The 18,723-nt window shown below is 46.6% G+C and overlaps 1 protein-coding gene across 1 annotated transcript in view; it reads left to right on the top strand.

Annotated features, from left to right (window-relative positions):
* The window catches only part of Dguok (deoxyguanosine kinase), a 50,404-nt gene extending 43,659 nt beyond the window's left edge, over positions 1-6,745 (top strand). The window contains exon 8 of the transcript XR_607960.3: positions 6,373-6,745. The gene's annotated coding sequence lies outside the window, so the exon portion shown is untranslated. The remainder of the gene's footprint in view (positions 1-6,372) is intronic.
* Positions 6,746-18,723: the final 11,978 nt, after the last annotated feature.

The raw sequence follows: 18,723 nt of genomic DNA, 5'->3' as shown, positions 1-18,723 counted from the left end.
GGCTCAGTGGTTAAGAAAACAAGCTACTCTTCCAGAGGACTAACCTGTTCCCAGCTCCCAGCACCCACATAGTGGCTAACTGCAATTCCAGGGGATCTGACGCCCTCCTCTGACTTCCATGGGCATTGCATGACATGGGCGAACTTACATACAAGAAAAACATGAAATAAAAATAGGCGTGGTGCACAAGCATATTGGTGCATATCAGTCCCAGCACATGGGAGGCAGAGGCAGGGGGACCTCTGTGAGATCAAGGCTAGCTTGGTCTATTCCAGGACAGCTGGGGCTACAGGGAGAACCTGTCTCAAAAAGACCAAAAAAAATAAAATAATTGATCAAAAAAAAAAAAACCTCGGAGATGGGCTGAGGACATGGCTTTGTTGGTAAAGTGCTTGTAAAAGCATGAGGACCCGAGTTGAGACCCACAGCACTCACGTAAAAGCTGAGTGCAAAGGGGTATGTCTGTAACCTCAGTAATGTGGGCATAGAGACAGTGGATCCCCAGAATTCAGTGGCCAAACAGTTATTCCAAAGCAGTGAGCGCCAGGTTCAGTAAGAGATCTGTCTCAAAAAATGTGAAAGACATTGTTGTTGACCTCTGGCCTACACACATACACACACACAAAATATTGGAAATGCTGTGGGACGTGTAAATCATATGCAACAGGCATTAGTCTAAAGCATTTCTGTGTCTGTTCCCCACAATGCAAGCCAGTCAGTTGAAGAGTACCAGGAAGAGACTTGAGGTCTGAGAAAGTCAGATTTACTAGCATGACAACAAAGGAGACCACCAACAGGAACTGCGGAGTATCTATCATCAGAGAAGATGGAGATGTAAGATTCTGAGGAAGGGTGGAGTTAGGTGAAATCTAAAGCAGTATTTGGTTAGGTACAAAGCAAGACTATGGAAAGGGAGTCAGCAAGGTGGGTGTGGCAGCTCATGCCTATAATCCCGGCACTGGGCAGAGGCAGGAAGGTTGCTGCAATTTAAGGACAGCCTGAACCACATAGTAAATTGCAGGCCATCCAGGGCTACATAGTGTAACGCTGACTCAAAAAAAAAAAAAAAATTCGGGGTTGGGGATTTAGCTTAGTGGTAGAGCACTTGCCTAGCAAGCGCATGACCCTGGGTCCTCAGCTGGGGGCCGGGGGGGGGGAGGCAAAATAGCAACAACAAATTCACAGACTGGGGGAACAGCTCAGGCTTGGGCTTACTGTGCAAGCATGAGGACAGGGCAGGGCAGCACACACTTGTAATCCTGGCAATGCAGAGGCAGCGAAGCAGATCTCTGGAGCCTGCTGGCCAGCCAGTCTAGCCTACTAGGCAAGTTCCAGGCCAGTGAGAGACCCTGTAGTTGGGGAGAAAAAGATGGACGGCTCCTAAGAAATCACACAAAGACTTTCATCTGGCCTACACGTATGTGCACGTGCACACACACCTGCGTGTTCACATAGTTTCATTTCCTCTAGAAAGTCCAAAGGTGAAGTGAAAGCATTGTGGCAGAAGTGCCTTTTCCTGAGGCTCTGCACTTGGAAATCAGGCCCATTCCTGTCTGTCAAAGTGACTTAGATACTCCTCTGAAGATACATTTCTCCTGGTAAAGTCCAAATAGCCAAGTTTTTCATCCATCATTCTAGAGAACAAGACTTCCCAACAGTCACATAAAGAAGGGGGTTGCTGTGCCCTTTCATAGCCACTGCTTCCTTTAGAACTGTCTCAGGATAGCACGCTAGCTGCCTCCCCATACCCATATTGCCCCACAGCCTGATGAACAGTGGGACAGATCATTACATCCTCAGAGTGAGCTAATGGTTGCTCAATCCAGCTGTCTTCTCTACCAATCCTGATCCATGGCTTACCTCCCTCTGATTTCTTTTGGGACAAATCCAGACAGGATGAGGACTCTTAACTCTGGATATCACTGCCTGATCCTTATGCTCAATGGGTGCAAAATAGTTATCCCCACCCACATGCCCATCCTTACCCACCCCAGTCAAAGCCAACTTAACAAAAGCTGCTTTCCAGTTCAGAAGTCCATCTTTGCCTTCCCCCTGCCAGTCTACTTAACACCTGTTTTCACCAGATTCTGATTCTCTGAAATATCTCAAATCGTCAGTCCCAGCTAAGAAACTTGGAGTCCCTGACTCCTCTCACTCATCCCTACCACCCAGGCAATTAACTATTTGATCCTTCCAATTTCCCCTACTGTTCATAGATCCCTCTGCTCACCTGCCTTCCCTCCAGAACCACGCTCCCACTTGGGCTTTTCTCCTTTTTTTGATTTGCAAATCCTGACCTCATATAGCAGCCACAGAGATCTCAAACACTGTGGCCTCTCAAGACCTCCTGGTGCTTCTAGAACATGCCTTTGGGCCTGGTGCCTGAGCATAAAATGTCCTTTGGCTTTCCTCTGGCTTGTAGCAAGCCCTCCCTATCCTCCTATGCTACATGATGCTCAGGTTGTGTTTGTTGGTCACTCCCTCCCCTGGGATGCCCTTCCTCCTCCAAGCCCACCTTCACAGAGGCAGCATCAGAAACCTTGGCCCACTCCCACCCCAGCTGGCTCAGGTACTTTGCTTCATATTCCTGTTGAGTGCATTTTTCCTACTGTTCCCAGCACTCAGGAGTTGGAGGCACAAGGATCAGTTCAAGATCATCTCTTTATGTCTTTAGAGTGCATAATACATCTTAGCCCTATTTGTTGTTCCAGTACCTGGCACACAGGAATGACTAATTCAGGAAACACTGGGCAAATGGAAAGAAGGAAGAAAAGGGGAAGTAGGCTGTGCTTGAGAAGGGCCCCTTGTACTAAACAATGAGGGGTCCCACAACTCTTACCCCTTTGTGCTGCCAACAACATGCTAGGGCCCTTCAGAGTCCCAGGCCAGCTACCCCAAGACTGAGAAGACTTGAGGCCAAACCCTGTGGCCAAGATCCTTAGAGCAAATGGCAGAAATAGAAGATGAATAGAGGTGAGCCCTTTGGGGACTGAGGATGGAACTCAGTTGGTGGAGTGCTTGCCTAGCAGGCACAAAGCCCTGGGATCAGTCCTCAGCACAGAATAATTCCAGGCATAGTGGTACATACCTGTAATCCCAGCACTCAGGAGTTGGAGGCACAAGGATCAATTCAAGATCATCTTTAGCTGCATAGTGAGTTGGAGGCCAGCCTGGGCTACTCAAAAAAGGAAGAGAAGAAAAAAATGAAAAAGAAAGAAACTTTGATTCTACCCCCCCCATACCCCTACCCTCAAATAACCCTGGAAGCAACTTTGGAACATGATGTACCTCCTAAGGGTTGGGGTAGGGGGAGGCTCTACAGAAAGAAGCAGCCTGGGTGCTGACTTGGTAGAACCACAACATCAGCTTGTGCTGCTCTCCCTAAATTCTTTCATATGGGGAAAGTTATAAACTTGTAAGTCACTGTTGTTTAGGGTTTTACTGTTGTACCCAGCTAAGTTAGGATATCCTGTGGCTCAGGGCTTGTTATAATATTCTCTCTTCTGTTAGGGGGCCCCGCTTACAGTACATGTGGGTGTCAAGTAGCCTTCAACTGATGACTCCAGGCAAATGTTACCCAGTAGTGGGAACATCTGCAGATGATGGTAGCCTGGGCCACTAGGATTGGCATGTTAGAAACCAGGGAAAGGGGTTAGGATACAATCTTGGACAAGTCCTTGGGCTTCTATCTTAAGTTCCTTGCTTTAAAAACAAGGAACATCTTCAAGGTCTTTGTCATTTCATGCTCAAAATAATTTGCTTTCTGAATGAGTGTGTAGCATGGACTAGATAGAGGGCTTGGGTTTAGGTAGCACAAACCAAACCCAAGTGCAAGTCCTGGCTGGCCAGCTGTACAACTTGTACAGTTTTTTTAATATTTTTAAATTTTTATTATTTTTATTTTATGTGTACGAGTGTATTGCCTGCATGTATGTGAGTGCACCCATGTCATGCAATGCTGTGGAGGTCAGAAGAGGGTGTCAGATTCCCCTGGGATGGTTTGTAGCCACCATGTAGGTGCTGGGACTCGAACCTGGGTCCTCTGTAAGAGCAATCAGTGCTCTCAACCACTGAGCCATCTCTCCAGCCCCACAACTTGTACAGTTTTCTTAACCTCTCTGAACTTCTCTTTCCTTAAATCTGCAAGCAAAACTAACTTTGCACCTATTTTGCAAGGTGGCCCCAAAGATTACAAAACTCTGCACTGGAGAGGCAGCTCAGCAGTTAAGGACTCCAGTTCAATCCCCAGGACCCACATGGGGGAGAGCTACCTCCTGCAAGTTGTCTTTTGACCTCCACACTTGCACACACACACACATGCATATACATGCAGAAATAAACAATAAATGTAATTTCAATTTTAAAAGAGTTGGGTGCAGATTTGCAGTGTCCACTGTGAGAAGGACAGGAATCTAAGGAAGGCCTAGGTGTTCTAGGCAGGGAGACCATGAAACTGGCAAATGGCAATTCTGACGTTCTAGTTAGTGCTCCAGAAAGGAGACAGGCTGGTCAAGCCTCCACTGCTTCTCCCTTACCTGCAGTTCCCAGCAGCTCTGTACAGGGTGTCTGAGGCCAGATCAGTCTGGAAGGAGCCTGTGAGGTCTCATGGGCCATGGGCAAAGGGACAGGTGTTAGACTTGCTCAGAAGGTGGAGGACTGGGTGAGGAGGCTAGCATTTACTGCAGCTTCCTTCCTGCCTGGTGTCTGGCTGGGTGCCCTGAACGTGCCCTCACATGACCTGTGTGCTGGAGCCAGTTCCATGGCCAGGGATTTTTTTTCCCCCCTTTGCTTTTTCTTTTAAACCTAAGATTCTGCCGCTCCAAAGACTTTCTGTTCCATCTGTAGGACCTTTCCCTGGTGCCCCTCAGATCGGGGTCCTGCATTCTGTGAGGGGCAAGGAGTGCTCATGTGTGCCTCAGCTCATCTGCAAGTCTGATTAACACCAATATCTTGCAGTTGTTTCGGCAATGTGTTTGCTAACAATTCCATGTTAGCAAATAGTCTGTGGGTTGGGTCAGCACGAAGAATCAGTCCCTAAAACGTCTGCATTTGTCCAGTGTCACTGTAAGTGTGAATTTCAGGAGACTAAATACAGGCTTAGCTTCAATAATGGAAGGAATTGCTACATTTTTCTCCTTGGTCACATGTGTGAAGGATAAAAATTGCATGTTTCTGGGGCTGGAGAGATGGTTCAGTGGTTCTGCTCTTGCAGAGGACCTGGGTTCTATTCCCAGCACCCACTGGCAGCTAACAGCTGTCTGTAACTCCAGTTCCAGGGGATCCGATGCCCTCTTCTGACCTCCATGCACATTGCATGACATGGATGCACTTAAGACACATGAAGGCAATACATTCATATAACATGAAATAAAAATAATAATTTTTTTTTTGTCTTTTTGAAGCAGGGTCTCCCCGTAGCCCCAGTCATCCTGGAACTCACTATGTAGACCAGGCTGGCCTTGAACTCACAGAGATCCACCTGCCTCTGCCTCCCAAGTGCTGGGACTACAGGTGTGTGCCACCACACCTGGCTAAAAATAATAATTTTTTTAAATTGCATGTTTCTAGTCAGCATATATTCTAGGATTTATCAGTACCAAAAAGGCTGCTGTGCTGTCTTGTGTGTCCCTGTAGAGTCAGGCTATGTTTACCATTCAACAAGGATATGTCAAGTGGCTATGTACTGGGCACCAGGAGTCGGATGGGTAAGCACAACATGTGGATATTACAAGTGACATCTTCACTTTGAAAAATAAAATGTATGACCTAGGTCTGACTGTTGCCTTCTCCCAAATCTCTCAAAGATACTTTTTTTTTTTTAACTGCTTTCTAAAATTAAGTCCTTCTTCAAAGGCTCAAGGATAAATTGACTGATCGGGAATATTCAGAAAGATGTAGCTTAGACAAAAACAATCTCAAAAGAGGACTTCCCAACACATCTTAAACCATGGTAAGATAGTCTCCCAAGGACATGATTTCGATAAAAATATTCATTTGAGGGCTTGTTTAAAATGCAAAGGAACACTTTCATGAGAAGCAGTTTCAGCTCCTGGAGGCCAGCCACCTTCCAACTCGGAATGACCAAATGGCCTGAACCAACCCAGATTTGTTGGCTCTTGTCCACTGCTACGAGCCCTCTGGCTAGGACTGCCCCAGGCACCCATGTGTGCCAGCATCTGCCTAAGGAACTCCAAGGCAAATCAAAGTACAAGATTGACAGGGCTTAGGAAGAAATCCACTTGTTTGCGTGAGTTCCCATGTTGCCAGGGATATTCCATAAATCAAAGAGAATTGTTACCATCTAAATTTACAGGCTCTAACAAGAATATTCTCCATGTTTTCTATTACATGCAACTCTTTCTCATTTATAAGGAAGATCATCTGAGCACATAGCCAGAGAAGACCAGCTGTAGAGCTGGAAACCAGCAGACCACAGGCACCTGGATGCCCACCCCAACTGCTGGACACTCCTGAAGACACTGGTTCCCAGCCTGGTTGCATATGACAGCCTGTCCCCCAAACCCAGAACATAACTGGGTGTTACCAAGGATACCATGGGTGGAGCATACTAGTCCTTTAACCAGATTCTGGGGGTGGAACCTGCCAATTGGCATTCTCCTGGTCATTCCAATACAAGAAAGCTCTGTCACTCCACTAGATGCTAGAGCAATTAGGACTTCCTTTCTCAAGGAACTATTTAGCACTTTTATTTTTGTGTGCGTGCTATGTGTGTGTACATGGTATGGTCGGGGGAGGCCAGAGGTCAATATCAAGTATCTTCCTCAGTCACTATCTTTTTTGTTCCTTTTGTTTGTTTTGAGACAGGGTCTCCCTGTAGCCCCAGATAGCCTGGAATGCATATGTAGACCAGGCTGGCCTCAATGTCACAGAGATCTGCCTGCCTCTGCCTTCCAAGTTTAAAGGCATGCACCACCATGCTGGTCTCTTTCTTTTTTCTTTTTTTTAAATGTATGTATCTGTGTCTGTGTGAATGTATGCCTTGTATGTATATGCCTGTGTCAGCCAGAAGAAGGCATCAGATCCTCTGGAACTGGAGTTGCAAGCATTTGTGAGCCACCCAACGTGGGTGTTGGGAACTGAACTCAGGTTCTCTGAAAGAGCAGTAAGCACTCAACTGCTGAGCCATCTCTCTGGCCTTCCACCTAATTTTTTGAAACAGGTCTCTCACCAAATCTGGAGCTAAAATTCTGGCTAGGCTGACTAGGGGACAGTGAGCTCCAGAAATTCCTCTGCCTCTGCCACCCAAGTGCTGGAATTACATATTAGCGCTGCTGCACCCAGATTTTTACATGGGTGCTGGGAATCAAAACACAGGTCCTCATACTCATGTGGTAAGCACTTTACCAACTGAGCTATCTCCCCAGCTCCCCAATTGTCTTTTCCAAAATTAATTGGGGGGCTGGGGATGTAGCTCAGTTGGTAGAGTGCTGATCTAGTATACACAAGCCCCTAGTTCAGTTCCCAGCACCACATAAATCATATTACACACACCCAGCATTTGGGAGGTGGAGGCAAGAGGATCAAGGCCTAGCTGGAAAAGGGCATGAAGAACAGAATTCATCTGAGGACTCATTACTTATATATTGGGTTTTTCTTTAAAACTGTGTGTGTGTGTGTGTGTGTGTGTGTGTGTGTGTGTGTAGGGCAGGTATGCATGAGCCACAGTGTATTGTGTAAAGACTGGAGGACAACTTTGAAAAGTCAGTTCTCTCCTTTACATAATAAGTTCCTGGGATCAGCTCAGGTTGCCAGGCTTGTGCAGCAAGCACCTTTACCTACTGAGCCATCGTGCTGACCCCCATGTGTATGCAAATTGTTTTTACTTGACTTTACATGTTAAATATTTTTCAATATTATAAAATGTCTTTCAAAATATTTTAATGTTCAAACATGAAAGATTTAATATATGATCCACAAGAATGATTACTAATGGACTACATGTTCTTTTTAGATTTTTTTGCTTCTTTGCATATTCTTAGTTTCTGTAATTGTTTTGCATTTTATTTTTGAATTAACAAAATTGTAAATAGCTGTATCATATTCCAATGCATTCATGTCTGTAACGTCTTAGATTTTTCATTGCTCTTTAATATTAGACACTTAAGTTTTTAGGGGTTTTTTCATTATAAACAAATCCTCCATGAGGAATCACGTACCTAGATTTTCTGAGCACTTTCTGACACATGCAAGCACTTTAATTGTAAGGCATTTTTAAGACACTTAAAAGTTACTAAACACTGTTAACTCACTTCTCAGAAGTGTATAGAAGTTTATAGTCTCCTCAGTAAATAGTATACCTGCGAAGGAAAAATGTTAGTGGGCTGGAGAGATGGCTCAATGGTTAAAAACATATACTGTTCTTGCAGAGGACCCAAGTTTGGTTTCTAGCACCCATGTTGGGGGGCTCTTGAGTGAGCTCACAATTGCTTGTAACTTTAGTTCCAGGGAGGTGTGACACCTCTGGCCTCCAGCCTCCGGGGGCACCTGCACTCATATGAACAAATACACATAAACACGTACACGTAATTTTTAAAATAATAAAAATAGGGGCTGGAGAGATGGCTCAGTGGTTGAGAGCACTTGCTGCTCTTTCTTGCAGAGGTTTTCAATTGCCAGCACCCACATGGCAGCCAACAACAATCAGTAACTCCAGTTCCAGGGGATCTGATGCCCTCTTCTGACCTCAGCATTGCATGAAATGGGTGTACTTGCATACACGTAGGCACAACACTCATACACATAAAATAAAAATAAGTAAAATATTTTTTTATATAAAGATAAATCTTTTTTAAAAATAAAAGTGTGTCTGAAAACTTTGTTTTTCATTTTGTGAGCTATGACTTTTCTATAATTACTAAAGCTGGATTTATTTTCTTCATTGGTCCTTGGTGTTTCCTTGGTGAATGTTCTGCCTTTTTTTCCTTTGGGATCTGCATTTTTCTTCTTACTTGTTAGGTATATAGTATGCTTCCTGTTCATTTGTTTTGAAAAATCTTTTATCTTTTAATTTAAGCTGTTGACATAAAGAAGGATTTGATCGTATAATTGGAAATATTACCTGCTCAGGTAAATAGTCACCTATTTTCTTCTGTGGGTCTCAATCAATGCCTATTTACCTAGAAGAAATTTATTTGGTTAAGCAGGATTGTATTTCTTTGAATGAAGAGACTGTCTCCTTCAAGAACCCAACATGGAATTATCAAAACAGAATTACTTTTACATTATGCATTCCCTGAACTACCACACCCTACACACACTAATATAAAAACCGCATTGGTGGTTCCCACCGTTGTAGGGCAGAACAGTTGACAAAGCAAACATTGCACCATAGCCTCTCAAAAAAGACTGCCTCACCCCTACACTAACAGCACCAACTTTGTTTCTTTTCTTTACATATATATTTTATTCATTATTTTTATTTTGTGTATGAGTATATTGCCTACATGTATGTAAGTGCACCTATGTCATACAATGCCTGTGGAGGTCAGAAGAGGGCATCAGATTCCCTAGAACTGGCGTTACAGCCCATTGTTGGTTGCCATGTAGGTGCTAGGAACTGAACCCAAGTCCTTGAAAGAGCAGCCAGTGCTCTTAACCACTGAGCCATCTCTCCAGCCCCACCAGCTCTGTTTCTTTTCTAAATTTAAAATAAGGTGGGAGGTGGGGTAGATGGCTAAGTAGGTAAAGTGTTTGCCATGAAAGCATGAAGATCTGAGCTGCAATCCCAGAACTGGTGTAAAAAGCTGAAGGGGAATGCACTGTAGGCCCAGTGCTGGAAGGCAGAAACAGGATTCCCCAGACTTGCCTGGCCAGCTACTCTAGCCAATCAGTGAGCTCTAGGTTCAGCAAGAGTCTCTGCCTCAAAGTGTAAGGTAGAGCTGAAGACATCTGCAGATAGAGCCTCAGCTGCTCTGGAAGTCACTATGTAGACCAGGCCTGCCTGGCCTCAGTCTCACAGAGATCTGTGTGTGTCTGCCTCCCAAGTGCTGGATTAAAGACGTGTCACCAAGCCTGAATGAACGTCTTATATTTTTACTTACTAGCTCTGGCAGCCCTAATTGTGAGGTTTTCCCGTCAGTCTTGATATTGGTGCCCACATTCCAGGAGCACCCACAGGAAACAGACTTCTGGCACCCCACATAAAGCAATTACCAAAGAAGGTTTTTGGCCAAAAGCAGCCTCCTCCTTTGCCCCAGAAACCCTTGTAAACCCCCCACTGCATTGTCTGCTATGTGAGTGAGCAGGTACTTTGTATATACGCTTTCCAGCCAGGCCTCCGGTCACTTCCCGGCTTTCCTCCTTTTCCTAGCAGCTGTGAGGCCCCTCAAGGGCCTGTGGATCTCTGCCCATCACTGTCTGGCTGAGGTGCCCTCAGCCTACTGAACATTCCTGCTTGAGTGACCAATCTGTTAGTTCCCCTCTGGTTTCTTCCTGCCTTTGGTACTCTGTTTCCTGTCTTACAGATGTTGATTCATTACTAATTATATTCTTTTCTACAAAGTGACTTTAAAATTTACATTGTATTGTAGTCTGGAATGGCAATGGGTCATAGCCTATCCTGTCACCAATAGTACAGTCCTACAGAATGACAAGGGTAGGCATGGAGACATGGGCTGCGATTTCCCTCCCTGGCTCAGCACATAAAGAGTCCAGTGTGGGAACACAATGTCTCTCCCAGGAACAATGTTAGAGTAGCTATGTATGACCGGATCCCTTGGCACAAGTTCTTCCAGAAGTGCCCGCCCTGGTTCAGTGAGAAAGGCCTGAGTCCCCTTGGTGTCCATCCTAACTAACTTCTTCACCACCAGGGATCCTACGAAGTCTTCTCCTGGAAGTCTTCTTAGCATTCAGCTTATGGTGCCTGCTGAGACACTGCACTTCAAGCTCCAGGTAGAACCCCTGCTTCAAACACTTGGCCCATACTTTGAGAAGCAAGAGTCTGAAACTAATTCCTGATTGTCTATATTGCCCCCAGGACGTTGGGGAGGACTGCCTATACCCAGGAGGTCAAATCAAAGGCAATGTAATCAATCTGTGTCTGTGAGATAGCAGACTACAGAGTAAAAGGAACAGAGACAGGCTGGAATGAGCAGAGCAGGGAGGGAGCCTAAGAGCAGGGACAAGTTCAGAACAGCTTAGAGTGGGGCTGGCACAGCCTAGTGTTGATTGAATAGAAGGAAGGGAGGCAGTTGGTGAACTGTTGGGGAGGCACTGCCAAGCATCATGGTGGGCACCTGGCTACCCATTACTGTGTGAAATACATAATGTCTTTACTGATTGTTGTATATATGAATGCTGGTTGTCATGGTTATATATGGCTAAAATATTATAAGATCATTTCTTTGTGAAGTGGAAGGGAAATCAAGGGATTATGGTAGGCCAGTTTGAGTATCCACTGTATCCCAAGATCTGAGGTAGGGCTTCCTCACAGAGTGGCGCATTTGGTCACGCTGCAAAAGATGTATCATTAGAACCATCTTTGTAGATGGGAGGTAGAATGTGACTTATCTTACACAGTCACAAACTAATACAAAGAGGAGCTAGAACTGGAACTGGGACATCCAGGGAACACATCTCACTGTACCAGAGAAGGGGAGGTGCCACAGGCAGGAATGACAACTGAGTGGAAAGAATGGGGTATTATGGGAGCTCTGAAGACTGGTGTCCCTGCACAGTGAAGCCCCTGCAAATCGGGCTAAAGGGAGCCTCGAATATGAAAAGGGTTATGTTCAGGTCTCAGACAGACAAGCAGTCTTCTGCTTGAAGAGATGGGGCAGATGGAATAGAAATCAGATCACTGGACAAGCCAGGTGAGGTTGAACTAATAGGGATGCTCAGTTCTCTCTATAAAGTCCTTTCACACATAGACCAGTGTCCTAGTTTGTTCTCCATTGCTGTGACAAAATACTCTGACCAATACCAACTTGGGAAGGAAAGGGTTTATTTGTCTTACATATCCCGGGTCACAGTTCATCCGAGAGCCCAAGGTAGGAACTCAGGGCAGGAACCTGGAGGCAGGAGCTGGAGCACAGGCCATGGAGGAATGCTGCTTACTGGCTTGCTCCCTGACCCCTGCTCAGCCTGCTTTCTTATGCAACACAGGCCCACCTGCCCAGGGGTGGCACAACCCACAGTGGGCTGGGCCCTCCCACATCACTCATCAAGAAGATGCCCCTCAGACATGGCCACAGGCCAGTCCAATAGAGGCAATTCCCTGATTGAGGCTCCCTCAACCCAGGTGTGTCAAGTTGACACTAAAGCTATCCAGCACTACCAGTGAGAAGGTTCAGTGGGGAAAAACTCTTGACCTGAGTTTGATCCCCAGAACCCACAGTAGAAAGTGAGAACTGACTCCTGAAAGTCATCCTCTGACTTCGGCACATACATTTACACATACATGCAAATTACCAATAATAATAATAATAATAATAATAATAATAATAATAATAAAATAAAAATGAAAATCCTGTCATTGTACTGAATGAATTCCCAGATCTATAGCTCAGGAATTCCACCGTTTTTATACTATACATATTTTCTGTGCTACACCCTGTGCAACATACACTTTTATTTTTTGTTTTTTGTTTGTTTTGAGATGATCTCCCTGTAGCCCCAGCTGTCCTGGAACTCACTATGTAGACCAGGCTGGCCTGAATCTTTCAGAGACCCACCTGTCTCTGCCTCCCAAGTGCTGGGATTAAAGGCGTGTGCCACCCTGTACAGCCACTTTTTTAAAAAAATAAGTTTCGGCCGGGCATGGTGGCGCACGCCTTTGATCCCAGCACTTGGGAGGCAGAGGCAGGAGGATCTCTGTGAGTTTGAGGCCAGCTTGGTCTACATAGCAAGTTCCAGGTCAGCTGGGGCTACAGGGAAACCCTGTCTCAAAAAAAAAAGACCAAAAAAAAAAAAGTTTCTTTTAAAAATTTACTCAGGAAGTAGACAGGAGTATCAAAAGGTTCAGGGTGGGGCTGGAGAAATGGCTTAGTAGTTAAGAGCACTGGCTGCTCTTTAGACCTGGGTTCAGTTTCCAGCATCCTCATGGCTGCTAATAACTGTGTGTAACTCCAGTTCCAGGGGATCCAACATCATCTTCTGGTCTCTACAGGCATTGCATGCATGGGTGCACTACTTACATAAATGCAGGTAAAATACTTATACACATAAAACAAAAATAAATTTAAAAATTTTTTTTTAAGTTCAAGGTGGGCTGGAGAGATGAATTAGTGGTTAAGAGTGTGTACTGCTCTTAAGGAAGACCTGAGTTCAGTTCCCAGTATGAATTTCAGGTGGTTCCCAACAACCTGTAACTGCAGCTCCAGGAAATCTGATGCCTCTGACCTCTGTGGGGAACTGCACTCCCATGCACACACCCACACATAGACACATACATATATATAATTAAAAAATAAATATTGGGGCTGGAGAGATGGCTCAGCAGTTAAGAGCACTGGCTGCTCTTCAGAAGACCCAGGTTCAATTCCCAGCACTCACATGATGGCTAACAACTGTCTATAACTCCAGTTCCAGGGGATCCGACACCCTGTTCTGACCTCCATGGACACTGCATGACATGGGTGCGCTTATACACATGCAGGCGGTACACTCATACACATAAAATAAAAATAATAAAGTATTTTAAAATACAAATTTCAAGTTTATTCTCAGCTATATAGCAAGTTTAGGGTCAGCCTGGGGTACAAATTACCCTTTCTCAAAATCAAAACCAAAAAACCAGTAGCAAACCCCTCAAGAACAAAAAATAAAATTGTTGACTTTGGAGGGTTTAGTGTTGAAGTTTAACCAAAAGGCATCTCATAGACCTTCCTCACAGATATTACTTCCTGGTCTGTCTGTGGGCATGCCTCCTAGGTACCTCAAACAGGACATGTCCTACCTGGCCTCATTTATCAGCGTGTTCCTCCTCTGTGCCCCTTGGTTCTGCCAACCTCTCAGAAACTTCCCTCCTCTCCCCTAGCACAGTCAGCCTCTGTGCCATGACTTTCTTCATTCCCAAAACTTTCCCGGGACTTCTCTCCATCTTGACCTCCATGACTCCATTTTTTCCCTCACCTAGATTTCTGCAATGGCCTTTGAGCCAGTCTCTCCGTTTCCATTCTGACATCCTACCCTAATAGAGTCCCCATCCAGCAGCCATGAACTGGCTAAGATATGGCCCTGTCCACAGCCCAGAGGGCAGGATAGAGCCAGTCACTCTTGTGACATTGGTGTGTCTCCTCACCCAGTTTCAGGACTCATCAAAGGCTTCCTGAAGTGTCACCAAAGTTTAACCAGGAAGGATGAATGGGAGGTAATAGCAGAGACATGAAATGCTTCAACCAGGCCAGTCCCTAGTGTCACACATACCTTGAGCCCTTTTCTTTGCTGCCTTCTTTCTCTGCTTACAAATTAATTTCTACTGAGCTTGCCCTGTGGCCACTCACCTCTTCCAGCATGCTTCCCTCAACCCAGATTTCTTCCACTGCAGTCCAAATCACTGAGCCTATTCTAGTCTATTAGAAGGGGAATCCCAATTATATACCCCAGGAGAGAGTAATGCGCTGGAAATGGGCAGAATGAATTGCACTTATGAAGTCTCATACATCCACCACACACACACATTCCCTGTGTATTGCTTATTAATGTTGTTAATCAAATACAGTCCCTGCTCCTTCCAGGCACACAGCAAGGGTGCACTTTCCTGCCCCCTTGTGACCTGCTTTGGTCAGTGAGATGAAAGCAGAAGTGATGAGTGTCACTTCCAGGTAAGAAGAGCTTTAAGAGTTGTTCATGTTTTGCCCCATCCCTGCCCTCCAGGTTGAAGAGAGTCATGTCCATTTGCAGCAGCCTGGGTTGCTGTTGACTATGGAAACAGTTCCTACTGACCCACAATGGACAGGTTCTGTGATTAATATATATATATATATATATATATATATGTAATTTTTTTAAATGTGTATGACTGTATTGCCTGCATATATGTGAGTGCACCCGTGTCATGCAATGCCATGGAGGTCAGAAGAGGGCGTCGGATTCCCCTGGAACAAGAGTTAAGGGTGGTTAGTAGCTGTCATGTAGGTGCTGGGAACTGAACCTGGGTCCTCCACAAGAGCAGTCAGTGCTCTTAACTACTGAGCCATCCCTCCAGCCCCAGCAATATGCTTCTGTAAAAAATATATTATTTTTATTTTATGTGTATGAGTGTATTGCCTGCATGTATGTGAGTGCACTTATGTCGTGTAATGCTGCAGAGGTCAGAAGAGGGCTTCAGATTTCCCTGGAACAAGAGTTAAGGAGGGTTTGTAGCCACCATGTGGGTGCTGGGAATTGAACCCGGGTCCTCTGCAAGAGAGGTCAGTGCTCTTAACTGCTAAGCCATCTCTCCAGCCCCAGCAATTGTAGCAGAGGCTTCCAAAGATGGCGTGGACCCAGAGCCCTGGGATTCAGCGAGAATTCACTTCACTTCTTGGTTCACAAATGGCCTGACAAAAGGAGCCCACGCCTCCATACCCTGCTCACAAGCCCAGTGACTGCTGACAGACTGCGTGGCGTGGACCAATCAGAAAACGATACACTTACTAAAGGGACTTGGGGGTAGAGAAAGGAGAAATATAAGGCCTGCCCCCTCCTGCATTAAACGAGCCTGCAGCACCTTGCCTAGTGCTTGCTTCTACCCGACTCCCTGTGTCTATGCGTTGACTCCGCACCACTTGCCCCCCCCCCAATTGGCAGGGAACCTGATCCAGGTTAGGGTCTTCACAGCTGGCCTGAGGAGAACCCGCAACACCTGGCACTTGAACAGGGACTCCTGCCCACGGTGTTGGCGACGCCCAGAACCTCGGTTCGTTCGGTAAGTAGGCCCCTGGATTTGTCTGTTTCTTCGGCTGCTCGAGGGTAAGTGAGTAGCCCCCTCCTCTGTCCCCTCTACCCTGTCTGTCATCTTTATTGTTGGACTAGTTTGTTAGATCAGGGAGGCACACTCCGCCACGTGGTCCCAAAGCCCACATTGGCACCTCCCCCCTAGGCTCATCCTGGTGAGTTCATATAAGGGCTGATCCACCCCGAACTCAAAGCCTAGGCTTCGGGTCACCCTGTTGCCTGTCCCAGAGACACCGTGTGAGCATACGGCTGGAGGTGTCATGGCCTCCAGAAGTCCCTCACTGAGCACAAGACATTTGGATCCAATACACCTTTACATGTTGGGGTGGTTTACATCTGAGTGGCTCACAGTGCTTCTTTGCTTCCTTCGTGCCCTCTTGGTAGTCACACTTGTCTTCTACTTTAGTGGTGAATTTCCCTTCACGAGACCCTCCCACAATGGGCAATTTACCACCACAATGCAGGGAACCACAAACAGTAGCACTCAAGGTGCTCCTTAAAACCAGAGGGTTGAAAGTGAAACCAAACACTTTTGGGATGAAGCCACTAATTTGGCTCTGTGGGTCTCCCTTGAAAACATGTGGGACCCTGACACGTGGATGCGGGTCCTCTTCCTGGCCTGAAAAAGGGAGGTCAGGGATCACTCCCCCTGCATCATTCGTACTGATCCTCCTAGCCATCATTGCTAGCCTTAAATCCTCCTCTCCTGAGGAAGTCATCTCAGCCCACAACAAACACAGCCAGGAGCATACTGTAGATCTGGCTATTACCTCGATCCCGGACCTCCCGGACCTGGAGGTGGACGCTGCCTCTGTGTCCACTTCCAATAAGGAAGGAACTCCTTTGCCTATATCTCAGGATTCTCTCCTAGAGCTACCATGCCCAGAAACTCCCCCACCCCATACCCGTGGAAGGAGTTACTTTCTCCCTGCCCAGTAACCAACCCGCCTCTTCCCCTGCTACCATGCCCCTCCCTCCTAGGCTGTCCTCCTTAAACCCTCACCCAACTTTGTCTGCATTTTCGGTTAACATCAGCCCCGATGCAGCACAGCATCCATGGCTGCCTACCCCGCTTGCTGACCTCGTTCTTATTCACAAGGCAGCAGAGCAATCAGGCCCTGACTCCCCATATTTCGAACAAGTTCTTCGCCAGTGGTCCTTACATTTGCAAAACCCACTAGGATTGGTATAACTTACTAAAGGCAGTCTTAGAACCCTCAGTCTTTCTAAACTGGCACGCAGCCTATGACAATCAGGCTGAAAACCAGGCACGCCTAAATCTCCAATATGCTTCAACATTACGTTGGACACGCTTACGGGACATGGACAATATACTGACCCCATGTCCCAGTCTACTCTTGGCCTCCATGCCTATTTTCAACAAGTTTCTGACTTGGCCTTTAAGGCCCTTAAATGTTGCTCCCCCGTGACCCACAAGTCTTTTTCCGTAATTTGATTCAACAGTCAGGGGAGTCCTTTATGGACTTCCTTACCCGTGTCACCGAGGCAGTAGAGCGGAGGGTGGAGTCTGGACCCACCCGAGAGGTGCTTATCAAACAGTTATCTTGGGAGGGACTAAACATCCCTACTCATAATGCTATCGTGCCTGTCCGCAATAACATTCACAAATGGGTACTCCATACTAGACACTTAGACCCTAGGGTGGGCCCTAGCTTGGACCCTAGGGTGGGCCCTATTGAGGCTTTGACTGCCTCCTTGGAGACTTTTGTCTCAAGGAAAACCCGCCCACTTTGGCATGAGGGAAGGATGCTGGAACTGTGGGGGACTTGGCCACTTTCATAGCTACTGCCCAAGGGGTACAGCCTGCCCCAAGACTCACTGCCCCAAGTGCAAAAGAGGGTTCCATTGGGCTAAAGACTGTAGGTCACAGCCTCAACTGGACTCGGCTCCTTTAAACTCCACCTGGGGCACCCCTCAGCCCCTCCCACAAGAGGGGAAATGAGACAGATATGGATTCTCCCAATCCTCAACCACTCCCCACTAATGACCCTGTTATACTCTTTCCCTCATCACTTCATTCCCCAGCCTACCCCACCCTCTATTCAACTAATTCTATGCTTGGCCTCCCCACCATGGACCCAGTTACTTCCTGGGAGAGAAACTGAATCCCTTAAATTCCCTCATTGGAAATACTGGCCAGGCCTGCCAACAAAAGGAGTTGGAGGCACACAAGGTACCAAGCTGGTCACACATCCAGTATATTGGAAGGACTTGGATGGGAACCAGGGCACAGTTACCCCCATAGTAGCGGATGTTACCCATAACTTATTGGGCCGAGACATCCTAGAGGACATGGGCGCGGTCCTTACCACGGATGACCGTGCCTTCTATGGTGACATCATGCTCCACTGTTGGGAACTGCCCCCATTTTGCCCTGCCATTCTATGCCCACCGCTCCCCAACTGCCCACGCACATGCTCCCTTGCACCCTTTTTCCTCGTGCTCCCTATACCATGGCAGAGATGCCACCCTAAGCCCAACCATGCCATCTCTCCCTTTTGCCGCTTCAGCCGCTCCCCCTCTAATCACCCCCTAGGATCTTGGAGAGAACTGGCCCCCACCTATCCCTACGGCATTAAGATCTCCCATACCAACTGTGAATCAATACTCAGTAACTGGGACCTCTGTGGTCCACACGCCTGCGTGGACATGAGGCCGTTACTGGCACAACAGGGCCTTCAGCTTTCCAACGGCACTTAACGCTAACACCAATCCCTCTACTTGTGCCGAAAATAAATCCTTACAACCATTGATCACACAACATCCTGGCCCCCTACCCCCATTTGCGTGTAGCCCCCATTTGCC

Source organism: Nannospalax galili, unplaced genomic scaffold, assembly GCF_000622305.1.
Source record: "Nannospalax galili isolate Female #2095 unplaced genomic scaffold, S.galili_v1.0 scaffold527, whole genome shotgun sequence".
In the NCBI taxonomy this organism is placed as follows: Eukaryota; Metazoa; Chordata; class Mammalia; order Rodentia; family Spalacidae; genus Nannospalax; species Nannospalax galili.
The sequence above is the reverse complement of the archived record's forward strand: the minus strand, read 5'-3'. Positions and strand labels throughout refer to the sequence as shown.